Here is a 23943-nt window from a genome sequence, read left to right as displayed (position 1 = left end):
TGCCTCATCCAGGCAGACAGCAGGGAAAAGCTCCTGTAAGACTTCGACTTTGTCAAAACCGTCTTAACCTCTCTAGGATTTACCATCAGCAGGGAAAATAAAATTTCCAGCCCACAAGACAAATCACCTTCTTGGGAGCTCTCCTGGACACATCCACCCAAAGAGCTTTCTTCCCTCCAGAAAAAGAATTTCCTACCCCAATACTTCTCCCAATTGGCTTAGAGAAAGCACATCACAGCAAGAAAGTTCCTTCAGGTTTTAGGGTACATGTCTTCCTGCATCCTGTTGGTGCCCTTGACCAGTTTACATATGAGAAAACTGTAGTGGTACCTAAAAAACATTTGGTGCTAGCATTCTCAGTTTCTGGAGAAAAATCTGCCCCTTATCCCCTGCTTAAGAGATGAATTCCTATGATGGGCAGAAGTCTGTTCCACTGAACAAGGGCCTTCCCTTTCTATTTCTTCCCCATGGCCAGACTATAAACATGGATGCCTCAGACAAAGCCTGGGGGGCACACTTAGGCAACATGTGTACCCAAGACACTTGGGACCTCAGAGACCTACACCTACATATCAACCTAAAAGAAATGATGGCAGTACTCAGGGCTATCACAGCTTTCAAGAACCACTTGGAACCAGGGGTGCTCCTCATCAAGACAGAGAATACCACAGTCATGTGGTACATCAACAAGCAGGGCAGAACTCAGTCCTACCTGCTTTGCCATCTGGCCATGTTTCTCTGGCAGACTGCCTCAGTGATGCGCCTTCATCTGAAAGCCCAGTACATCCCAGGGGAGCAAAATACCCTAGCAGACCACCTCAGCAGAAATTTCATAGAACCCCACGAATGGCAACTTCAGAGGGAGACCTTCCTCTGCTTAACACAAGCTTGGGGAACTGCAGAGGTGGATCTCTTCGCTTCCATACAGAACAGCCAGCTGGGTCTGTTCTGCACCAGGGAGTTCCATTCAGAATTCTGGAAGGTGGATGCTCTCTCCTTCCACTGGGGCAACATGTTTGTCATTGCATTCCCCCCCTTGCCAGTGATACCAAAGGTACTGCTAAAGGTCAGGAAGGAAGGACCAAGAGCCATCCTAATTGCACCAAATTGGCTTAGGTAACATTGGTACTCCTTACTGCTCATCCTAACCAAGGAACCACACAGGAACCTGCCTCTCACAGAAAAACTCCTAACCCAAGCAAAAGGTCAGTACTGCTTCTAAATCTACAAACTCTCAACCTATCCATGTGGCTGATACCCCAAAGGTGGATAACAACCCACTGTTGAGCAAGCAGGTCCTGGACATAATTAAGGAGGCCAGGAGGCCCAGCACCAGAAAATCATACTTTGCAAAATGGAAAAGATTCAAAGTCTGGTGCCAAACAAAAGGTACAAACATCTCTCTGATTCTAGACTACCTAGCAGAGGTAGTAGAAAAAGGATTATCTTACTCTTCCATCAAAATTCATGCCTCAGGTATCTTTGCCCAGTACCATACAGAGCGGACCTTGTTCTACCACCCCCTACTAAACAATTCCTTAGAGGGGTATCTCACATCAGGCCACCCAGGAGGCCACCCACACCTGCCTGGGACCTGAACTATGTCTTAGAAAACTTGACCTTACCTCCCTTTGAACCAGTTGCCTCAGCAGAACTAAAACATCTTTCTTGGAAGACCGCCTTCCTGCTGGCTATAACCTCAGTGGCACTCATGGCCACTGAACCTTTCATTATCTTCCATGCAGATAGGGTGTCCCTTAGGACTAATCCCTCTTTTATGCCTAAGGTGGTGTCTGACATAACTTTGAACCAGGCTATACACCTTCCTACCTTCTTTCCTGACCCTCAGAACAGGGGGGAAAGGATCCTTCATTCACTAGATTGTGCATAGACAACTTAGATACTATCTGGATAAAACCAAATCCATCAGGAAGACTGACCAACTCCTGGTCAGCTTTGCCCCAGAGGCAGAGGAGAAACCTATTTCCATGCAAACCATTTCTAAATGGATATCACACTATCACACTGTATCCAATTCTGCTACCACTTCCATGGGAAAATTCCAACAAGCCTGTTTTTAAGCCATTCCACTAGGGCAGCATCTACTTCCACTGCTTTCCTAAGAGGGGTCCCTACCTAGGACATCCTAGAAGCTGCCACTTGGACTTCCATCCACACCTTCACTAAACACTACCACTTACATCTGTACTCCAAAACCCGGGCAGGCTTTGCCTCTGCAGTTCTGCAGGGCATGCTAGGCCCTACTTAGAACAGTCCAGCCTGTTCTACTATTTCTTCCCTTATTCCATCCACCCTTCCTTCAGCTTTGGGAATCTTCCCACAGGTGATGACTGCAACAGTGAAACATGAGGAACATAGTACATTTGTGTATACTTACCATAAATGTAGATGTTCGAGTGTATTCACTGTTGCAGTCCCATTTTCCCTCCCTCCTTCCCCCTATTCTTCTCTCTCTCTCTCTCATATCCATTCACACCTATATATGACCACATTAGCATACCTTTGTTATCCTCTTCATGCTTCTGGAGACCTATTGCTATGGGATAAGGTCTTGGGTCAAGCTGGGATGCTATGGATAGCAGCAAACTCGATCTGAAGGGAGGAGGGAGACAGAGACAGTACGGGTAGGGGAGGAGTTTGGAGCTTGGACAGATGCTTGAAATGCAGCCGAGCTGGATCCGTCCCAGATCTGAGTACCCACAGGTTGAAGACAAATGAAGAACAACAACTCATCTGGAACGTTATCGTGAGTACATAACTTCTTTTTCCACACACTTTAACCACATTAAACTTCCATAACATGTAACAGCAATTGAAACTATATTTCTTGTCAAACAGAGCAAAATCTAAACAGTACATTCAAATAACTTCATTTGCAGTAAAATAATGATCTGATGATAAAAACATAGAGACTAGAGTTATACATATAGTAAATGTATAAATGCTTAAAAAATAAATCAAGTTCTGCAATATTTTCATGTCAAGATTAAAATAAAGCAGAATAACAGTAAAGACAGGCCTCTAATGTCTAACATCACATATGTGCACTGTACTTGCGAAAGAAGTACTGAAAGTTTCCTCAGAAACAGCAAAAACAAGCATTTTTGTCTCTCTATTGAAATGTTGGCACTTGAAATGCTGAGTGCTGAAAAGCTGAAAGAAAAAACAGACAGAAAACACGGAGAAAAGCAAATATCAAAAATCACTATTCTCCTTAAAAAAACTTATTTTTGCAGTGGGTTCAAGCTGTCCTGCACCCCTCATAACCTCAGAACTTGTATATATCAACTCCGAGATCGCCATACCTCAGATAAAAGGGGATATTCTGAGAAATGACATCTCAGACTTAAGTCCATTCTTTCGGCCATTCAATCTCCACGTTTTGGGACTCTCTCTAGCATTTGTCAAAGATAGAAGGCAAATAAACACTGCTTGAAGCAGAAATTCTCAAAGGAATTAACTATAAACACTGAGAGAAATAAACTATTAAAATATTTTTAAATAAACATTAAAATAGAAACAGAATAATAAATGTAAAAATAAAATGAGAGAAAGGGGTTTCCAAATGGGGCTTATCTGAGCAGTAAGCTGGAAAAAATCAGTTCTGGGTCCTGTAAAGAGTCAGGGGACTTTTTGTTTAGATAGGAGAAAGAATGAACACACATTTCATGTCAGAGCTGAAGGCTTCCCTCTCCCAATTGCCTATTTTCTGTACCTTAACTTGCAGTCATCCCTGTGGGAAAATATACTTTCTTCATTCCCATATCAGCTTGGAATACTTTCTGCTACTTTTTGAGTATATTGTTCTATGTGGTAGTTATTACTCTCCTTCATGACCTGCATCCTAAATCCTACTCACTCCTTATTTTTCAGCCTTCCATTTTACTTTGATTTAAAACCACCTGCTTGTGCTATGTATATGAGCTTTAACATAGCTCTGTCCTATCCCTTTGAATCGAGTAATCCTAAACGACCTTGTTCTTTAGGGAGAATCAACTTATTTATTTTTTATTTAATGTTTGTTAAGCAGGTAAGTGGACTGGTCTAAGGACCCTTTTCAGCCAAGACTGGGGACAAAGTAGCCAAAACAAGATAACATACCAAAAACATAACAATACATTTTGAAATACATTGAGGAAACAAGAGTGATGTAAAAAGCAGATATTTACAAAGTGCTTTAAGTACAGGAGGAAAGTCTGACTCCAAGATTTAATACTTAATAGTGTAACAGATGTATACTGATAAAAATCCCAAACATAATAGAGTGATGCAACCAGGAAAGTCTGTGTACAAAAGCATAGATATGCAGGAGATAAACACACAACAGTATGGACTATTATAAAATTAACAATAAAGCAACCTTGTGTGTATATGTCTGTGTGTGTGTGTGTATATATATATATATATATATATATATATATATATATATATATATATACATATATACAAATTTTATTGTTCAAAAGGGGCACTATCTTTAGTTAAAAGTTTATATGTAAATATATTAAGGAGTAGAGTAGCCCTGTCTCTAGCATGTAGCCTTTTTTTCCTTTAATTTTTGCAAATGTTTTGCGATTCTACTAGTGTGACAGGAATGAGCATCATTCTTAAGTCAGGGTACAATTCAAATTCATGAGATTAGTATTGCTTTAGTCTTTGAAGGTAGCTAATAGCGCTCTTCTGTGCACTCACAATGTACCCAAAATAGCATCGTTTTGCAGTTCACATGGAGTTACATATATTAGTACCATTTTTAAGGACATCTGTAAATTATTTTTGAACTGCCTGGATATCTTTTATCTACATTCCACTCATTTTCGATTGAAAATCCTGGTATTTTATAATTGTGTCTCAGTACATAAGACACTGTAATCACTGGTTGTAACAATTTCAGTAATCAGTACTGCTTTTTGTTTTTTTTTTTCTTGAACTACTACATATGATTTTCTTGCATCTATTTTTTTTGAATTTTCTCCATATGTTTAATTTATCCAAGTCTTTTGGGTTTCTAATACCATGACTGGAATATACCCCATTCCTATGTCAGGGTATGATTAAAGTTCTTGAAATTAGTACTGTTTCATTCTTTGATGTTAGCCAAAAGTGCTCTTCACAGCATCTGTTATGTGGCCAAAATTGACTCCTTCCATAATTCGTACAGAATTAGATATATTGGTAGCTTACCTAAATATGATTGTAAATTATTTTTCATTCAATCTGTTACTCCTACTACTATCAGAACTATCTGGGTTTGTTTCTGTCTGCAAATATTGGTATTTTAAGGCTATGTGTCTTTCTGCTGCACCCAGTGATTACAGTGTTTTACATGCAACCTCAATAATAATTGCTACTTTGGTCTTTTTTCCTGGCCTACTATATCCTGTTTTCTGGCATCTGTTTTTGAACTATTGGCAATGGATGATTCCATGTGCTATAAACTTCATCATTCTCTACAGTGCTTTATGGTTTATTTTTAATACTTCTCAACTACTTCAATATTGATGTATATGCACAATCTTCGGTGCAACAGTCATGACAGATTATTGTGCCTTTCAGTATACAGGCCCTCTGCCATAAGTATATCACACCCAGCAACAAGATGTGTGACTTCTTCCAGTTCTGTTTTACAAAATCTGCAGTTGTCTGTTTCTCCCACATGTTCAATGGAATTTGTAAACTAACATGCATGTAGTTTACTATCTTGGGTCACCATTATTAACCTTTCAATCTTTTGGTTTCTGTTCACCTCTCCTTAACTATTCCTGTGTCAAATTTTCGTCTACATAAGGTTGTTCAAGGAGATCTCTATGCATTCCACAATATTTATGCCTTTTCCACATTTCTTTCCTTCTCATCTGATCTTTCTCCTTATACTCTTTCTTTTGTTTTTTGACACGTTTAGTTGCTGCCTGATTTTTGTCCATTTTTGGCTTGATTTCATTCCTGCTTGATAACTGATATGATTCTGCTAAACTAAGCAGAGAAGCCATCTTAGATTACTTCTCCCCTTGTTTTAAAACTTTCACTATTTTTGGATCTGATGAGATCAGTTGATATGTATGCAGTCCCATAATTACAGATCTATGCATATAATCAATTTTGAGGATGCCCATACCTCCTTTAGAACGAGAAATATATAATCTTGGTACACACTGATTTTTTTATCTTTCATGTTTTCCTATCCAGCTGATCCAATACCTTTAGGGGCCAATCTATCACCCCAGAACTGTTAAGTTACAAAAGGAAGAGCAAACTGGTTTATAGCATGGACTTTATTCTTAGATGTTAAGGCAGTTTTCAGTATTAGTCTTCTAAATTATTCCTTAATGAGTTTTATTCTCATTTGTTCATATTTTATTTCCAGTCCATCATCAATTCCTAAATATTTATACAATTTCTGCTGCTGTAGGTCCTTTATATCAAATTCCTGTCCCAGATTGATATTTTCATGGTACTGCAGCTTTCCTGCTTTAAACCTTGTTTTTGCACATTTATCAAGACCAAATGACATTCTCCTATCTTCTAAAAAAGTTGTAACCACTTGCAGTTGTGCTTTCAACTCCTCATGTGATGAGCTATTCAGTTTTAAGTCATCAACAAAAAGTATATGAGAAATCTTTAAACAAGGGTATTTTCTGGGAGCCAAATTGTAACCTTGGCCTAATCTGTTAAGTAAACAATTTAATGGATTAAGAGCAAGACAAGAAATGCCCCAGTGACAAAGATTCACTCTGAAATATCCTCCTTTGAATTTTTATTCTTGGGATAATAATTTGCCCTTTGTCATGGCTTAACTGCACAGTGGCTTGTCACTGTTTCATGATCACTGTAATGTAATTGATCAATGCATGGTGTATCTTATAATATATATAAAATTATATTTGTAAGCACTCCTTTATCCATGAATGTGGGATGCTGTCAGATTTTTTTTTTGTAATATATCCATGCCATACTTAGATTCTTCCCTTTTTTACAATTCACTATTCTGGTGTTGTTTACCAACAAGTGATCCTGTGTTCCATATGACTTTCTTTAGTTACCCTTTTGTTCTATTTCTGTAATTGATTTTTTTCTAAGTAACTATAAACTCTGTTAGCATCACTTCCAGTATATAGTTTGTGTATCACTGGAAGGCAAGTTATTGGTCTGTAGTCTTTAGGATGGCTTGCAAGTTCACTCTTAAGGAGGGGTATTCTGTTTCCTATTGTTAAACAGGTTGGAGCCTATTCAAGATGCACAAATAAGTAGTTCTTACTCAGGGCTAAATTCTTGTGCAAATATGTTAATACTTTTAGCCAAAAATTAGGTAAAGTATCTGGGCCCAGGGTTTTCCATTTAGGAGTTATCTTAATTTTATTTCAATTCCTCTAGTTGTTACTTCATTCTGTTTCATATCCTCTACATTAGAACTCCTTACTGTTTTCTTTTAATTTTTCTATCCATTCAATATCTTTATTATGTTCCATGGGGTCTTCATAAATATTTCTCCAAAATGTCTCTTGTTTTTTTTTTTTTGTTTGTTTCTTTGTTTCTTAGTGCTGTTTCTGTTCTTTTTCCTTTGTTCCCAAATTCTCTATAGACCTTTTTTGGGGTTATCAGTGGATTGCTTATTTTGTACTTTTCCTTTATATTTATTTGCACATCTTCTATGTTTCTTATTTACCTGTGCTGATATTTTAAGTGTATTATTCGCAATATTATTAGTTTATTATTTGCAATAGTGTATGATAGATTTTGTTCTGTTTTGATGCTGTGAATTGCTTTTATCATGTCTATCTTTTTAAGTATTTTTGATGATCTGTTCCCTCTTTTATATTCTTCTACTAGTGATGCTTCTTGTCTTAATTGCTTTCTAGTTTTCTCTATTCAATGCTTCCACAGTGGCATTTTATTTCTTCCCTTCCTTTATCACTCTGTGTTTTTTGTGGTAAGACTTTATCTGGTATTAATTTAGCAGCAGAGTAGCATAGCCTATTTATTTCTGTTATAGCTCAAGACTTTCTTTTAATAGCCCTAATTACTGTATGCATCTGTTTTACCAAAAGTCTGACATTTTGGGCCTTATTTACTTTCTGTAATCTATTTCTTTCATCAGTCTTTATATGGTTATCCATGTCTACTAAGTCAAGCATCTCTTCCTATAGATCATTTTTGAGACTGAGAGCATCTTCTTTGTTCTCAATTTTCTGCAAGTATTCTACAGAAAGTTCCAGAAGATCTCCCTGTGAAATATCCTCCTTAGATGCACCCTGCTTCACCTGCTGCTTCTTCATATGGGAAGTCATTTGCCCATCACTTTATACATTGCTTGAATAAGAGTTACCACTCTTTCTTGCGCCTTCCTTTGCTATGTAACTTCAACTGAACTTTTCTACAAGTCTCCTACAGAAGGCTCCAGACCATCACCATGTTGCAATTCTTCAGATGCTTCCCACTCAACCTGTTTCTTCTTTAGCTAGGTTCTATCATACTCTGGCATTATTTGTGTTGGATTTTCTACACTAAATCCTTCACAAATAATCCATAACTTCAGTTTTTAATTTGTTTAACTACTTCTGTACTAATCCTCTCTTCTACTTTCCCCTTTATTTTTGTATTTTTTGGTATTGCAAATGTTCCCATATCTGGGTACCTTTGCTTATATTTCTCTTCAAATATCATTGGTGCTGTTTTTTTTATATTGATAAGTTTTGGTATTGCACCATACCAGATCTGTTTTCTTTTCCCATGTCCGTATTGCTACTACAGATACCTCCTGCTCCATTTGCTGCTCCATAATCTGGGAATTTATTGTTCCTTCATGCTGTGACATTAACTGTCCTGGATTTTCTACACTAAGTCCTTCACTTCGCTGATAATCAATAACTTCAGTTTTTATTTGTTTAACTTCTACCTTACTAAAGTTCTACATTTCCTTTTTGCTTTCTTATTTATTTATTTATTTTGTATAGTGAAATTTTCCATATCTGTATGCCTTTGCCTGTATTTCTCTTCAAATATCCTTCTGAGCTGTTTTTTTAATTGATTAGTTTGACTTTCTCCTTTGCATAAATATTGCACTATATCATATCACCATGTCCACATTTCTTTTTTATACTTTCTAAAAATCTTTAGGGTTTGTTCTTTATATTTTTGCGCTTCATTTCTCTCTATCTCTGCTGTTTACAGGTGGCCCAAAGTTCATGGATCTGTTATATTAATGAATACAAATTTTCATTTGAAGCTTTTGACATTGTTTCTTATATAAGTATTTTTCTTTCCTCTAATTTCTCTCTTACTCTTTCTAAGTATCATCTACCTGAAAAATGTTGGGTTTCTTGCATAACAGTAATACATCATTTCTTCCTTATCTCTCATCTGTTTTTGAACTGTTAATAATAGGTGATCCCATTTTATATAAACTTCATCTATAATGCTTTGTGGCTCATGTTTCCAATGCTACTCAGTTATTTATTTATTGTAGTGTTTACAGAATCCTCAATGCAACAGTCTTGCCACTTTATCATGCCTTTTGGTATACAGGACCCATTCCATCAGTGTATGGCACCCATCAGCAAGATGTGTGACTGTTTTCAGTTCAGCTTTATAGAAGCTGCACTTGTGTATGTTTTTTTTCCCATTTTTTCAATGAAATTGTGTTCATATCTACTGGAAAGGTTAATAAAATTTGAGGATTTGGTTAACCCACTTACTTGCATTCTTCCTTTCTCAAAATAATTTCCTTCAACTGTTTATTAATTGTCTATACTCCTTCTCTGATTGATAAAACAAAAATAAATGCCTAACATTTATATATGACTAAAGATATTTTCACTGCCTCTATCTTGATATCCATATCCATAACCAAGAGCTTCCAGTTTCTCAGTTTTTGTATTATCTTTGTTTCATCTTTTCCTACATATATTTAGCTACTATAACAAAATAATTTAACATGTTTATTGTATTATCATCTAAGATATAGACAAGCATACATTTATGTAAAAGAACCATGTTAACATGTTCACAGTTGCTAACATTATACATCACATACATTCTTTTATACACTTATCAGTCTAGTATTACATGAATTGCTCATTTCCTGTCTTCCTTTAAATGTCACTCCACCAACAAAACATTATTCTGCATGTATTATTACCACAATTTCCATTTTTTCTATGTAACTTTTTTATTACCTTTTCTAAAGATCCCACTTTCAATTGCTTTATCTCTGTTAAAATATTCACTGCTTCAAATGAGTTGGTTCAGAGTCTGATTTCTATTTTCTAGTAACTGTGTTTTTTTTGTCAGCCACCAGAATTAAACTTAACAAGACTTTACTATGTCTAGGCAATTCAGATACTATAGCTTAGCTCAAAATATAATTTCCTTAGACCCATTTGCTCACCCAATATTTCTGACAGAGTACTCTGTAGGGAATTTTTAAAATCTCCTAACTCATTAGATACTCAAATATATGCTCCTAGTGGGTCTATATTATATGTTCGAAGTCTGAAAACTTTGAATCTCATATGATCGACTCCATATGAGCAAAGTTTTCAAACATTGAACATAAAATATAAACAAACTAAAAATAAAAAAAAAACACCTCAATGGTCTATGCAGGGGGGCGAGCTCCCCTGCATCTCACACCCCTCATTACTTAAATATACCAACTCCAAGATCGCACTACATTGAAGTGAAGGGAAACATACCCTATGGCGATCTCCACTGAAACATTCGATGTTTGAAAACTTCACTCATATGATGTTGATCATATGAGATTTGAAGTTATCAAACTTCGAACTTATAATATAGACCCGTTCCTAGTTATCGCTTTCTTCCCCATCGCACCTCCAACATTTACCGTCTAACTGAGGAAAAATTCTTTGGAATCTGCTTGGGGCATAAATATACATATGCAAACACTTCCAAGCAAAAATCCTAAATTTTTTAGACTTTGTTGTTGCACACTTGGGAGCCATACATACATCCTCCCATTGTTTCCTTGTGAATTGCTTATCCAATCTGTGTTCCCAGTCTTTTCTAACCTCCGTTTATTGATTCATGCAGTGATTGTGCAATATTTTATATGCCCTACTAATTATCTGCTTTTTTTTTTTACATTAGCGTCTCCTGTAGATCTAAGTAAAAACTCTATTGTCCAATGCCTTTCTCTTTGCCTATACTCTATTAAGCTGTGATACGGAAGGCATTCTATAGCCTGCAGTCCAAATGTCTTCTTAGCCTCTTCTCATTCTATTATCTTTCCCTCTCTAGTTATTTGCTCCCAATACCTTGGTTCCTTTCCCAGTTTTCTCCAGTAAATTCCAGTCTCCTCTTGCCTATTCTTTGTATCCCTAATTACATTCATCCCTATTGGCAGAATATTTCTCCATTCTCATGAGGGCTTAGTTTTTAGAACACTGTCTGCTACCTTACGAATATAATATTCTGCATCACTTTTGTTATTCTCCTTAAGGATCTGTATCCAAAATTCCACTCTCTCCTTATTTCGTAAATTTTGCAGTGCTTCATCATCATCCCTTTCCACTTTCAATTATAGCTTTCTGCATATGTGTGTGTGTGTGTGTGTGTGTGTGTATATATATATATATATATATATAATATGAGCTTTAACTGTTTAGCTCTAAAATATCTCTTAAAATCAAGTAATCCTTAGCCACCTTGTTCTATTGGAAGGACCAGCTTATCCCATTTAAACTGGGCCCTCTTCCCCATCCAGATAAAATCTTTCATATCTTTATTACTGTCCACAACTTCTGTTTGATTAAATACATGCCTGACGTGTATATAAAACTAAAGGGACTAAAAACATTTTCACTGCTTGTATCTTGCTATCCAGATCCATAAATATGAGCTTCCAGTTTATCAGTTTTTGTATTAACTTTTTTTAGTCTTCTCTGACATATCCTTAGCTGCAATAACAGAATCCTTTTTAACCAATAAATATGGGTATTGCTGAACCAATTCATGTGTGAATATATAGTTTCTTGGTATAGCCTTTGTTCTTGTCTTCATTAATTTTATATCCTAAAAACAATTACAAAGGTCACACAGAAAAAAAATGGTTAAAAACACAAAGAAAAATCTAGCACAGCTAGACTTTCCACTGTGTGATACCTTAAACCTCTTGTATCAGAGGGAACATGGGATATATGCAAATTACCCTTTAAAGATATCAGGTGTTTCAGCTAAATGGCAATTATGAATGTCCATGACTTTTTCTTTTACTTTTAAGTCTGTTTATGGACAACTTCAGGCCAATAAAGCTCCCCAGAATGTGTGTTGCTGTGAGAAAGTGGTTGGACGAAACTGCCCATTGCCAACTCTGAAAGCTTCTCGACACAATGGGTAAGATTTGGTTGCCCCCTGTTTGTTGATATGCCAGGCAACCAACATGTTGTCCATCTGAATTGCTACTGTTCTTAGAGGAAGGGCATCCTGAAATGCTTGCAACACTAACAGCACTGCCCTCACCTCTAGAATATCGATGTGCAAGTTGGCCTTCAGTTGGGACCACATGTCTTGAACTGTCCTTCCCAGATAATGCCCCCCACCCTATCTGAGAAGCGTCCGTGGTCACTATGGCTTGGGGTAGCAGAAGGATGAATGGTCAGTCCAAAAGAATCTTGTCGGACTGCAGCCACCATGAAAGATCCTGTATGCAGTGATTGGTAATCAAGATGGGGTGAGACATTAACTGATCTAGACCACTGGGAGGCTAGTAACCCTTGTAAGATTCACATGTGATATCTTCCTAAGGGAACAGAGTGACTGAGGCTGCCATTGGGAGTTGATGCAGGGATAACTGCCCCCTGACTGCCTCCAGAGGAAGACAATTGGTCCTCTGTTCAGGAGTGCTGGTTGGAAGTACCAGAGAAGGAATCTCTGGACCCCTGCTTCTGTGGGACACTTCTGCCTCTAGGGTGGTATTTTCCAATACTTCTCCCCCTGCCCCTGGGAAAGTCTTTGTCACGTGAGTCCTGGAAAGGCCCTTGAGATTTTTTAAACCATAGTCTCCCACTTCTCTGGTTCCAAGAGTAAGGGCATTGAGGAGTGGAGAAACGTATGCCTATGGCAGACTCTTCCCATCTTTCTCACATCTGGCCAGAGTGTCTTTTACCTTAGGACCAAAAAGGGATGATCCATCAAATGGAGGTTGAAGAATAATGCTTTAAATGGCTCCGCAAAGTCACACAAGCACATCCAGGAGTGTCTTCTAATGGCTATGCCTGAACCCACTGCTCTTGTCATCCTTTCAGTTGCGTGGGCACTCAGCCTTATGGATGAGTTAGAAATTGCTTTGAGGGTGGTGAGCTGAGAAGTAACTTTGTCTCGTACCCCTTTAGCTACTGCTCCTGAGAGGATATCAGAGAGCTCTTTGACTAGATCCTTCTGTAACCTTGTAAAGTGTGCCATGTAGTTCAGGGACCTAAGAGCAAAGGTCTATGAAGCGTAAACATGCTTCCCAAACCTATCCATAGTCCTAGACACCTTATTAGGAGGATAGATGGTTTGAATTTCCTCAGCAAGTTCCTTTTTAGTGGCTGCCACTATCACCATGGTGTCCACGAGTATACCTTCAGACCAGTGTTGTTGTTCTTTGGGGGCAGAAAGAATCCAGTCAGGTCTCTTGGGGATTGGTTCGATGGAGTCGGGCATCTTTCAAGCTTGCTGAGTGATCAGTTTAATAAGCCCATCAGTGGGCAGAGAGATCCAAGAAGTAGAAGATTGGGCATGAAAAGCCACCAGGTATACAGACTCCTCTGAAGAATGTTGGAGGAAAGACCAGCCACCCCTCTGCTTCATGATCTCTAGAATGTCCCCAAAGGAAACATAATCAGGGGTTGATCTGGGGAAACCTTCCACTTCATCAAAGTTGGTATCTTCGGTGAAGGACTCCTGCAGGGAGTCTAAGTAGTTCCTCTTGCACTTTTTTTCACAGGTACTTCCTGGAGGATGTTATGGGGAAGTGTCCAAAGAGGAACCACCAAAGAGAGTCTTTCCTGGTGCTCTTGTGCCCTCTGTCCCAGGGTAGAGACTGATGGAGGCTCAGGTCAAGGAGATGTAGAACTCTGGCCTGACAGGGATGGAAGACACTGTGAGTCTCCAATGGACAAAGCCTTCTCTATGATTCGGAAGGCCCCCACCATAGAGGGAGGGGATCCTGGAACTGAAATAGACTCCTTCAGAACTGAGGCCCCACCCCGCACTGAGGAGGCGACCCCAGAAATGGAAGCCTCAGTCAAGCTAACAAAAGCCAAAGCACTGAGGGTCATGGAAGGCTCCAAAATTAATGAAGTTCATCCATACACCTCGGACGCAACCAGGGAGTCTCGCCCCTGTGAGGTCTCTGGTGCCAAAAGCCCAGAGGCACTCAAGGCAACCCTCGGTTCTGGAGAAGAAGTTGCTACCGGAACTAAGATAGTCGAAGCTGGGAATGTCGGAACCCTTGGCTCCAATGACTCAATAAGAGTTTGAGGAAAAATAACAGATGGTGTCGTAATAGGGCCAGTCCCAGTGCTAGTTTGGCTAAGAACCAAAGACAATCCTCTTGCTGTTAGGAGCTGATCCACCAGTCTCATAATGTCCAATTCAGAGAGACTCTTAATGGATCGAACTGAAGCAGTCAGAGACCTAGGGGATCTCGGATCGACAAAGTGGCTTGGTCGTCTATCCTTAAATGGTCAATAGAAGGAGAATATTTGGATCTTGGAGTAAAAATAATATCTGACTAATCTGGTACTGATGAGTATCTTGGTGCCAAGGCAGTTTAAGTTGACTCTGAAGTCTTGGTAGGTGCCGTATGTTTTTTGCCATTTAGTGCCGTGGAACGCTTCGACACTGAAGGCTACTTAGAAACCTTTTTAGGTGGTTCTGAAGTGCTAGAAACCGAGGAAGGTCACTTCTTAGAAGAAGAGTATGATGATAATGATGATGAAGAACTGGCTTCCGTTTTGGACCCAGAAATTACCTCTTTAAAGTCACCTTTTAGCAGTCCTTTAAGAATAAGTTTGTTTTTCCATTCGCTTAGAGTCTTGGAGGAAAAACCATGGCAAATTGTGCAGTTCTCCTGCAGGTGAACTTTACCTAGGTAATACACACAACACACATGCGCGTCTGAGTTTGGCATTTTCCTCTCTCATTTCTGACACCTTTTAAACCCCGAGGTGCCCTTAGATGATTTGGCTGGGGATTCAGATTTATTAGCCATAATGAAAACAAACATACACACACACTCACCAGAAAAGGAACAGAGAAAGATTTCCTTTTTTTTTTTTTAACTGGGGAAGGAAAAGAAATACCAAAGATGGTATGAGAGAATACCTGAATAGGTATAAAGAAGTACCAACAATGGTACTGGGAAAGAACTACCAATGCTAGTGCAGTAGAGTAATGGAGAGAGACACACACACACACACACACACACACACACACACACACACACACACACACACACACACACTTGGTATTTACGATAACAGGAGGAGCAGGTCGAGAAAAAAGACACTAGAATTATTAAAAGGGAGACATAAATAAGAAAAAAGGACATTTTAAGGAAACAACTTACTTTAACTATAAGCCGAAGCTCGAGAGCAATCGTACGCATCTGACACACAAAGCGGCAAACGAGATCTGAGGTAATTTTGAGAGGAGCATTATGGGTAAAGCCTAGCTTGAGTGTTTGGAAGGCTTGAGATGAAATAAATGGCTGAGTTGGTTCCGAGGCTCGGACCTGAGCCCACAGTCAAGGATTATGTGGAGTGACATCAGATATTATGGTTATCCATGCTAAGATGCATGTTACAGCCTGTGCTCTTACTTTCCCTAACTGCTGCCTGATCTAGTCTTTTTTTATTCCTTTCCTAGATGTGAAAAACAACTTGAATACTTTCAGAAAACATTAACTTTTAGCCTTAAGAAAAAGTGCACTGTCTTTAAATACAAATAAATTATACACTGTTCTAGTAAATGCAGTAAACTATTTAGTTACTAGAAAACAGTCATCTCTTATTCACTCCCAATAATTTCAAACTTTATTTTTTACAGAGTTGCTTGCCCTTGTACCCTTTAATTTTTCAGTTTTTCAGTAAACAATCTCCAGACCTGTTGATTTATTGGCTTCACCTTTCATCACCTTGTTTCTATGACAACTTATTGACTTAAACGTACTTTTGTCCATCCTTTTTTTCTCCTTTTACATTGTAAAGTCTACATTTCTTAAAAGTAAAAAAGATAACAAATGCTAATTTTTACTTTGTTGTACGTAATTAAGATACATAGCACTGAAAATGCTTTACTATATAGTGTAAAATGTTTATATACAAATATTAGAAACAAAAATGTTTACTTACAGCACTGAAAATGCTTTACTATATAGCATAAAATGTTTATATACAAATATTGTTTGCTTGTTTGTGTCTTTCGGCTTTTCCCGGTTAGGGGTCGCCACAGCGGAACTCCAGTCCGCTAATGATTGGTAGTGGATTTTTACGTACCTGGTTAAGAACAAAAAATTTTCGTTACCATTACTTTTTCCCTTTTTCATTTTTTCCTATTTTAGTGTCCTTCCAAACATTAATGAAGCTGGGTATATGCCTGGCAGTCCCTCAACAAGTTTAACAAAGTCAACAAAAATCCAGTGTTTCTCAGCCACTTTTTCTTGTCAAACCAAATTTCAGAAATGTGATTGATGTTTTATAGTTTCACACTTATTCCCTAATTTCAGTGTTGCTGGTCATCTTCTTGTTCATCTCCCATATCTCACCTCAAGAATACAGTTCAAGTCCAGGGTATTCCCAATTCTTCTAGTCAACTCCTGTGCTTTTTCTTCTGTCTCTTGAGCATTTTCCTTTGGAACATTGGAAAAGGTTTCACTGCCAATGACTGTCTATGAGCCTTATCATCACAAGAATGCAAAGCAGAGTCCCCTTCTGTTTGATCCCTTGATGGACAAATTCTTGTTTTTATCCCTAGCCTGTTCTGCGTCAAAAAATGACTTTGATCCTCTAGGTAAAAATATTCTGGACAGCTGGATACAACAGCTTGAATCTCATACCTGCATCTTGATATTCCATGATTGCTGGGATAAATTTTGCTTCCCTTTTGCCTGATGTACAGTGAATTTCAATTAAGTCTTGCTGTGGCTTACCAGTCTAGTTGCTTATTTGTGCATTCATAAAATTCATACAGTCTGTTCCTGCCAGTTTCTCTAGTACAGCAGAAAATCTCATTTTTTTTCTGTGTGTTCTAATTCTACCATTTTTTTGAAACAGCTCTTCTTGAACAGTTGCATACTCAGCTAGCCCTTTCTTCATTTTGACCTCTGCTTTTTGCAGTTTTATTAACTCATCCAAATAGCTTTTTAAAGTTTCTTCCACTCTTTCCAGCATTTTTTTAGTTGATTTGCTCCTTCAATGTTTCATTTATTTTAATCAGCTCTGAGCACCTTTGACTTATTTTATTTCCTCTAAATTACTGGAAACCACCTGCTGTACCAAAGCTGGAGTCTGAACTGCTATTTGCTGAACTACAGGATTCTTCCCAGTCAGTGTTCTCTCTCCACCTTTTCTAGTACATGTTCTTTCAGGCTCCCTAATTTTCTTCTTTGTTGGCATCCAGGCAGTGTGTTTAGTAGCCAGTAACTGAATTTCGCTAAAACAAGCAGAATTACTGGCACTTATCTATCAGTTTCTTTTTTCATACTGGGAAAGCTGAAATTAAGCTGGTGATCCATGGGAAGCTATCTTGGAAAGCCCATAACAATCCTTTTTAATTCATATACCTAAATACTTTATGTCCCCATAAATATGAATACATATTTTTTGTTTTACCATCATTAATTTTATATCCTGAAATAATATGTAAATGTGTCAAAATGATCCACAACACTGAAATCAATTGCAAAATAATATATGTGAATAAACCTAATTTTCTTGATCATTATACCAGTCTCTTAATTTCTTTGCAGGTGTCTCTAAATATAAAGCAAATAACAAAAGGGAAAAGAGGACAGCCATGCCTGATTCCTCTTTTCAGATACAGCTTATTCAGCTTATTGGAGAGGAACCTTCCTACCTTAATGCCTCTGACCATTCATATACCATCTTAATTAACCACATTATTCTATCAGGGAATAGAAATGCTTCCATTGCTCTACCCATAAAATCCCATCTGATTGTTTTGATTGATTTATTTGCATCAAGACAATTGTGGTACTTTGTTATATTCTGCTTCCCTGTGGATCATCAATGTTCCGTTTATTTTGTCAGATGTTTGCCCCCTCCCCCCAAAAAACCCACACTGATCTAGATCTGAAAAGTTGGCAACACCTTTGCTATTCTCTTAGCTAGTATAGACATGCACACTTTATAATCAGAGTTAACAATTGAAATTGGTCTATATAAAGTTGGGTCTAAAGGGTCTCTGCCTTCTTTGGGTAATACATTCACCACATCTTATTTCCAATATGCTGGCATTTTCCTATCTTATAATGTTAAGCAAAATCTTCCATATCTTTATTGCGATCTTCCCCTCACATTTCCAAAGGAATACCATCTGCTCCTGGAGACTTCCCTGAGTTCATATAATTAATTTTTATTTTCCATATTAAATATTGTCATATATTCTTTCATAAATCTACCTGTTTTGTTTTATCTTTCCTTCTAGTTCTGCCTGGTACAGCCTCACTATTGCAAATCAAGTTCCAGTCCTCACCCATTAAAAAATCGGTACTTATGTATTATCACAACCAGATTTTGTGTCGTCTTTTAACTTTGTTGATTTCTACAGAAACGGCATCACTGAAGTGTAATATGGAAGGGTACACTGTCAGAAAGTCTGCCAGGATATCGGTGGTGGTTTTAAAAAATGTTAGGACTTATAATTTTTAAGATTTGTGTGAAGCGTCCTTTAAACATGTCAAGCGTTGATTTCTGTGATCGCAGTGGTTACGTGTGCATGTCTGTTGGCTCTGAAAGTAGTGTGGCAGTTAAGCGGATGATATTGAGCACAAGCAGAGTTTAAACAGCAGATTAGGTGCTTGCTATTATTTTCTGTAGTGTTTTTGTAGTCTTAGGGTAGGTTTACCATTGAATCGGCTGTGAAAAGAATAGTAAAGGTTTTGAAAACAGATCTCTTTCCTTCACCGACCAGCAGCATGTCAAAGGAATGCCTTGAAAGTGGAATGGGACTTGCTTAAACTGACACAAGATGCTGGCGGTAAAGGGGAAACCTATTTTTCAAACCTTACTTTTCCGACTTCAGTTTTTTCAGCCGTTTCAATGATAAACCTTTGTAAAATTACTAAAACATTACAGAAGACACGTGTCTAACCTTCATAACACGGTACTGCTACTACTTGACCTAAACAGAAGCAACCAGCATTGCTGCAAAAATCTGGTTGCGATAATACGTAAGTACCAAAAAATCCATGCTGAAAGCTGATTATTTCTCTCTCGATTCTGTTACGCTCCATATTTGTAGTTTTAGGTAGAATATAAATAATGCAAGTGTAGTCTTCCTCCTATCAGTAACCCCATACTGCTACATTGTTTCCCCTTCTAACATAATTGAAGTGGCTCTGGCAAGCAGTATTATTTCTCTCCTTTTCCTTTGTCCACGACATTTTGCTCAGTACCCACTCTGCAGTCATTTCTTTGTAGAATTCACGTCCATTTACATGCAAATGCATCTCATATAACATTGGTATTTAAATTCTACATTTCTAAATATAATTCAGTACTCTTTGGGCTTACTAGTACAGACATAAAAGCATTCCATGATAATATGGACAGAATAATGTTTTACATATACTCACTATTGTTCTTATGTAGATACTTTGCATTCAGGCACTTAGACAACGAGACATTTCCTTGTGGTACATTATAGTTGCAGAATATAAACGATTAATCCAGATTTAATCACTTTAGCTAGCAGATGTAGGAAACTCTCTCTGATATCCTCCCTGTGGGAAAGATGCTGTGTTAAAGTTTCAAGTAGTTTTAGTTAAGTATGTAGATGTATGAGTGTTCTTGTTCTAACACATTACATTGAACAGGTCAGTTATTTAAAGGCAGTTACAGACAATGATGTGAGGGCCAAGGGGTGCTGATTGGAATAAAATATGGGAGATGGAAAAATAAGGAGCCAATCCCAAAGCTTAGAGATATATAGACAATGCTCAGCAGATTTGATAGATTTGTAGACCATCCCATCCTTCAAAACCATTGTGAAAGCTGGCTCTGTTCTTGTTCAACACTAGGATAAACTATATCCCTAAATGTGAACAAATACCTATTCATACCTTACACATCTTTCTACTCTCCTGTCTTCACTCTTCCTTACTTCTATCAGTTTCTCTGCCATGGCTTTCTTTCTAACTATACCATAAGCCTGCTTTTCTCTTACTTTGTATTGCAATCCCTGTTTGCATTATGCTATCTTACCTTTAATTTCTCTGCAGTCTGACTAAAATTTCTCTAGCTATTGAATAATTTTCATATAACTTATGTCTATTGTTAACCAGTGTTGTCATATTATGTCTCATTTGATATAACTATAAAACTATTTGTTTTTTGTATTATTTTTAAAGACTGTAAAATTATTGTTCTTAAAATGTTTTGTAATACTTTGGAGCTTTTCCCCTGGACCTCCACTGAAAATGGGCTTCTACCCAGTAGACTTTCCCAGTAATCAAATGTCAGTAAATAAATAATAAAATAAATCTCAGCACTTGTATTACCAAAATGCCCACTTTTTTGCAGAAACCTGCACTAAGGCAGCATAAAAGAAAGAGGGAAAAACAAATCAGAAAAGTAATTGGGATTAGTGAAACATGGTAAAGAAGAAACTGTAAAGTCAGTTGCTTCCCATTATGTTGAGTACATCACAAAGATCTAGTATAATATTACCTTCATGTATATTTTTCTGCATCAACAACATATGGGTAGTTTGGCAAACTATCCTGACAAAAAGTGAGGTAGATGGTTCTCAGTAGCATGCCCCAAATAACTATTGCAAGTAAAGCTTTCTCTTTCTTTAAACTTCTAGCTCAGTTAGCTTGATAACTGTGTTGTGACATTACAGATATTACTTGATATTACTTGCTGAAAGACCTCCCAAAAAAGATTCATAGTGTAGCAGTACTACTGGCAGAGTGAGATGTAACAGAACTCCAAAGAGACTTATTAACTAAGCTATAACATAACCCAATGCACCTGACTGAACATTTGTAAACAGTCAGAGTTCTGGATAGGGTCCCTGTATTGTTACTGGGAAAGTAAAAAAGAGCTGATCCGATTTTCTAACATCCTTGGTCTTAAGGCCAAAGTAACCTCTGGGGATCCACAGAAGGCAAAATCTAGTCACAGGGCTTCTGAGATGGGGTAGAAGACTGGAAGATTACATCTGTGATCAATAGTGGTGGCTGTCGTAACCTACTGTAAAGAAAGAATTGGCATGAAAAGAAGCCTTTATTTATGGACATTTACAGTAGGGCTTTGAAAACATTAAGGGCTGTGGCTGTGAAACTCTACTATACAAAGTAACTGCAAAGGGTAAAGCTGTTATACAAGCCAGCAATTTCACTGCACTGAAAAGGGTATATTAAGGAGGGAGATCAACTTTTCTCCAACAAAATTAAAATCTCTAGGGAAAGTAAAACATTATCAGGAGTTTATGAAGCTCATTTCCTTCAGGAATAATTTAACAATATAAAGGGAATTGAATTTAGCTTCTGAAGACGAAACAACATTACGCAGAACAGGGCACCTCAAAAGAATAAGACACTCCACAGACTGAGCAAAGGAGGCAAGTAATCTAGTACTTAATGTTATTCTACTGTAAGGCTAACATGCTCTTTATCTAACACCTGATCAAGTCCACTTTAAAACAGATGCCAATGATTGAAATGGAGGGGGATGAGTTGCAAATGATACTCGACCCTGCACCTCCCCAAAAAAAAAATATATCTGCTTAATGCATTCCATTGCCAAATTGTTTTTTTTTTTTTTTAACGAGACTGCGGGTACCAGCAAAGGTAGCACAAATAGTTCATGTCTTTCTATTTTAAACAGGCTTTTCAAAGTCTGAGCTGACATTTCGATAGCATCAAAATGTTTAAAATTACTTTTAATGTTATTGCTTCTGACTTTAAGGTTTAACACATATAGCAGTCTTTCTTGTTTCTGTCTTTTTTGTCCCCTTTATCTTATGTTTTTGCACTTAATAATGTTTTCAATTTTTATTCCCTAGGTGATAAAGCAGCTGCCAGGGAGACTTTTTTTTTTTTAGTTACTTGTTCATTTTGCACAAACTCATCCTTTTGTTGAGCTTTACTAGCTGCTTGCAGTAACTTTACCTTCTCTGAGTCTCCTAGTACAATAAATAAAATAAGATCTGATGTTGTAAATCTTCATTCATTCCTTACTGATAGGTTTCGGTTCCATCCTCGGAAGCAACTCGGCCAATACACAAGCTCGCTCCAGCCAAAAAACTCTCGAGCTAAGACATACCCATAGTGCCCCTCTCCTTCTTTCTTCAGATCTTGTTTGCCAAATATTTCTCAAGATGTGCCAAGCCAGCTCTCAGCTAAGTAGTATAAATGTTTCCATATATATCTTTGCTGAATAATTTTCTAGTCTTCCTAATTTCTTTCCATTTTAGCGATTATAGTCCTCTTTATGCTTGTAGTTCTTGTGGGAAGTTTCTTTCCCTTTTTCTTACCTTTTGGTATTCCTAGCACCATTGTTGGTACAGGCCCCTCCCTTACCTTTGTGGAAATTGCTTTTACTATTGTTGGTATTTCCCTCCCCCTTAAAAAAAAGGATAATTTCTTTCTTTCTATATGTGTGTGTGTTTACCTTAGAGTAATTTGTTGTTTAGTCAAATTGTGATTATATTTTCACAAAGAACTTCTGTCTGGTTTATTCAGGATTGTGACACTCCTTTACACAATGTCTGACAAGAAAGGAATGACTAGGTTCAAGCAGTGTGACAAATGTGGGTGAAAGATGCCCAACTCTGATGGGCATCTTACGTGCGTCTAATGCCTCGGAGTTCCTCACCTTCAGATACAACCGCTGTGTGACATTTGTAAAAATTTTAGCTCTCACACTTTGGCAGAGCGGAAAAATAAATTAATCTTAAAGGTATTACTAAAAGCTCCCTTTTCGGAGGCCCTTTCTGAGGCGGAAGTCTCAACACCTCCCAGAAACAAAAGAAAAAAAGAGAAACCATTTGGTTCGGACTTCTCCAAGTTCCAAGGAACCAAAATCTTATCAGACATTACCTGAACTGACACCAAAATTACAGAAAATGTCTGCTCCGACTATTATGGCAGCAGACCCTATAGCTCTCTCTATGGTGCCGAAGTCGTTAATGCCTTCCACAAAACTGACAACAATGATACCTGCTTCTGTACCGATAGTTACTTTGGTACCAGGCACAGTTTCGGCACCTACAGTGATTTCTGTCATGGCTCCTTCATTCTTGTTGCCGAGAACTGAAATTTTGCCCAGGACCAAATATTCTCCTACAATTTACCTCTTTTTTGGACAACAATGTAGCCCATTTCTCGAGAGACCTGACTCTCCTTCCAGAGTATCTACCTGTTTGACCAGGGGTCTTTCCAAACTCGATGTGGTGAGACTTATCAATCAGCTCCTAGCAGCCAGAGGAATTCCAACCCCTACCAAGACTTCTCTCCCACCTGGAGACAAAGGTTTTTCTCCACAGACTCTGACATATCCTCCTTCAACCTCTTCTCAGGCTTTGAAGCCCTTGGTACCAATGTCTATCCCAGTGCCTACTTTTTTGGTTCCTGTGATGCTACCTTCCATGGTTTCAGAGCCTACCCTCTGGACTTAAATCCATTCAGAGCCAATCCTCCTTGGGACCATGGCTAGTCTGTAGGCAACATGA

Source organism: Protopterus annectens, chromosome 8.part0 (assembly GCF_019279795.1).
Source record: "Protopterus annectens isolate FY-2018-M chromosome 8.part0, PAN1.0, whole genome shotgun sequence".
NCBI lineage: Eukaryota > Metazoa > Chordata > Ceratodontiformes > Protopteridae > Protopterus > Protopterus annectens.
This window is presented reverse-complemented; position numbering follows the sequence as displayed.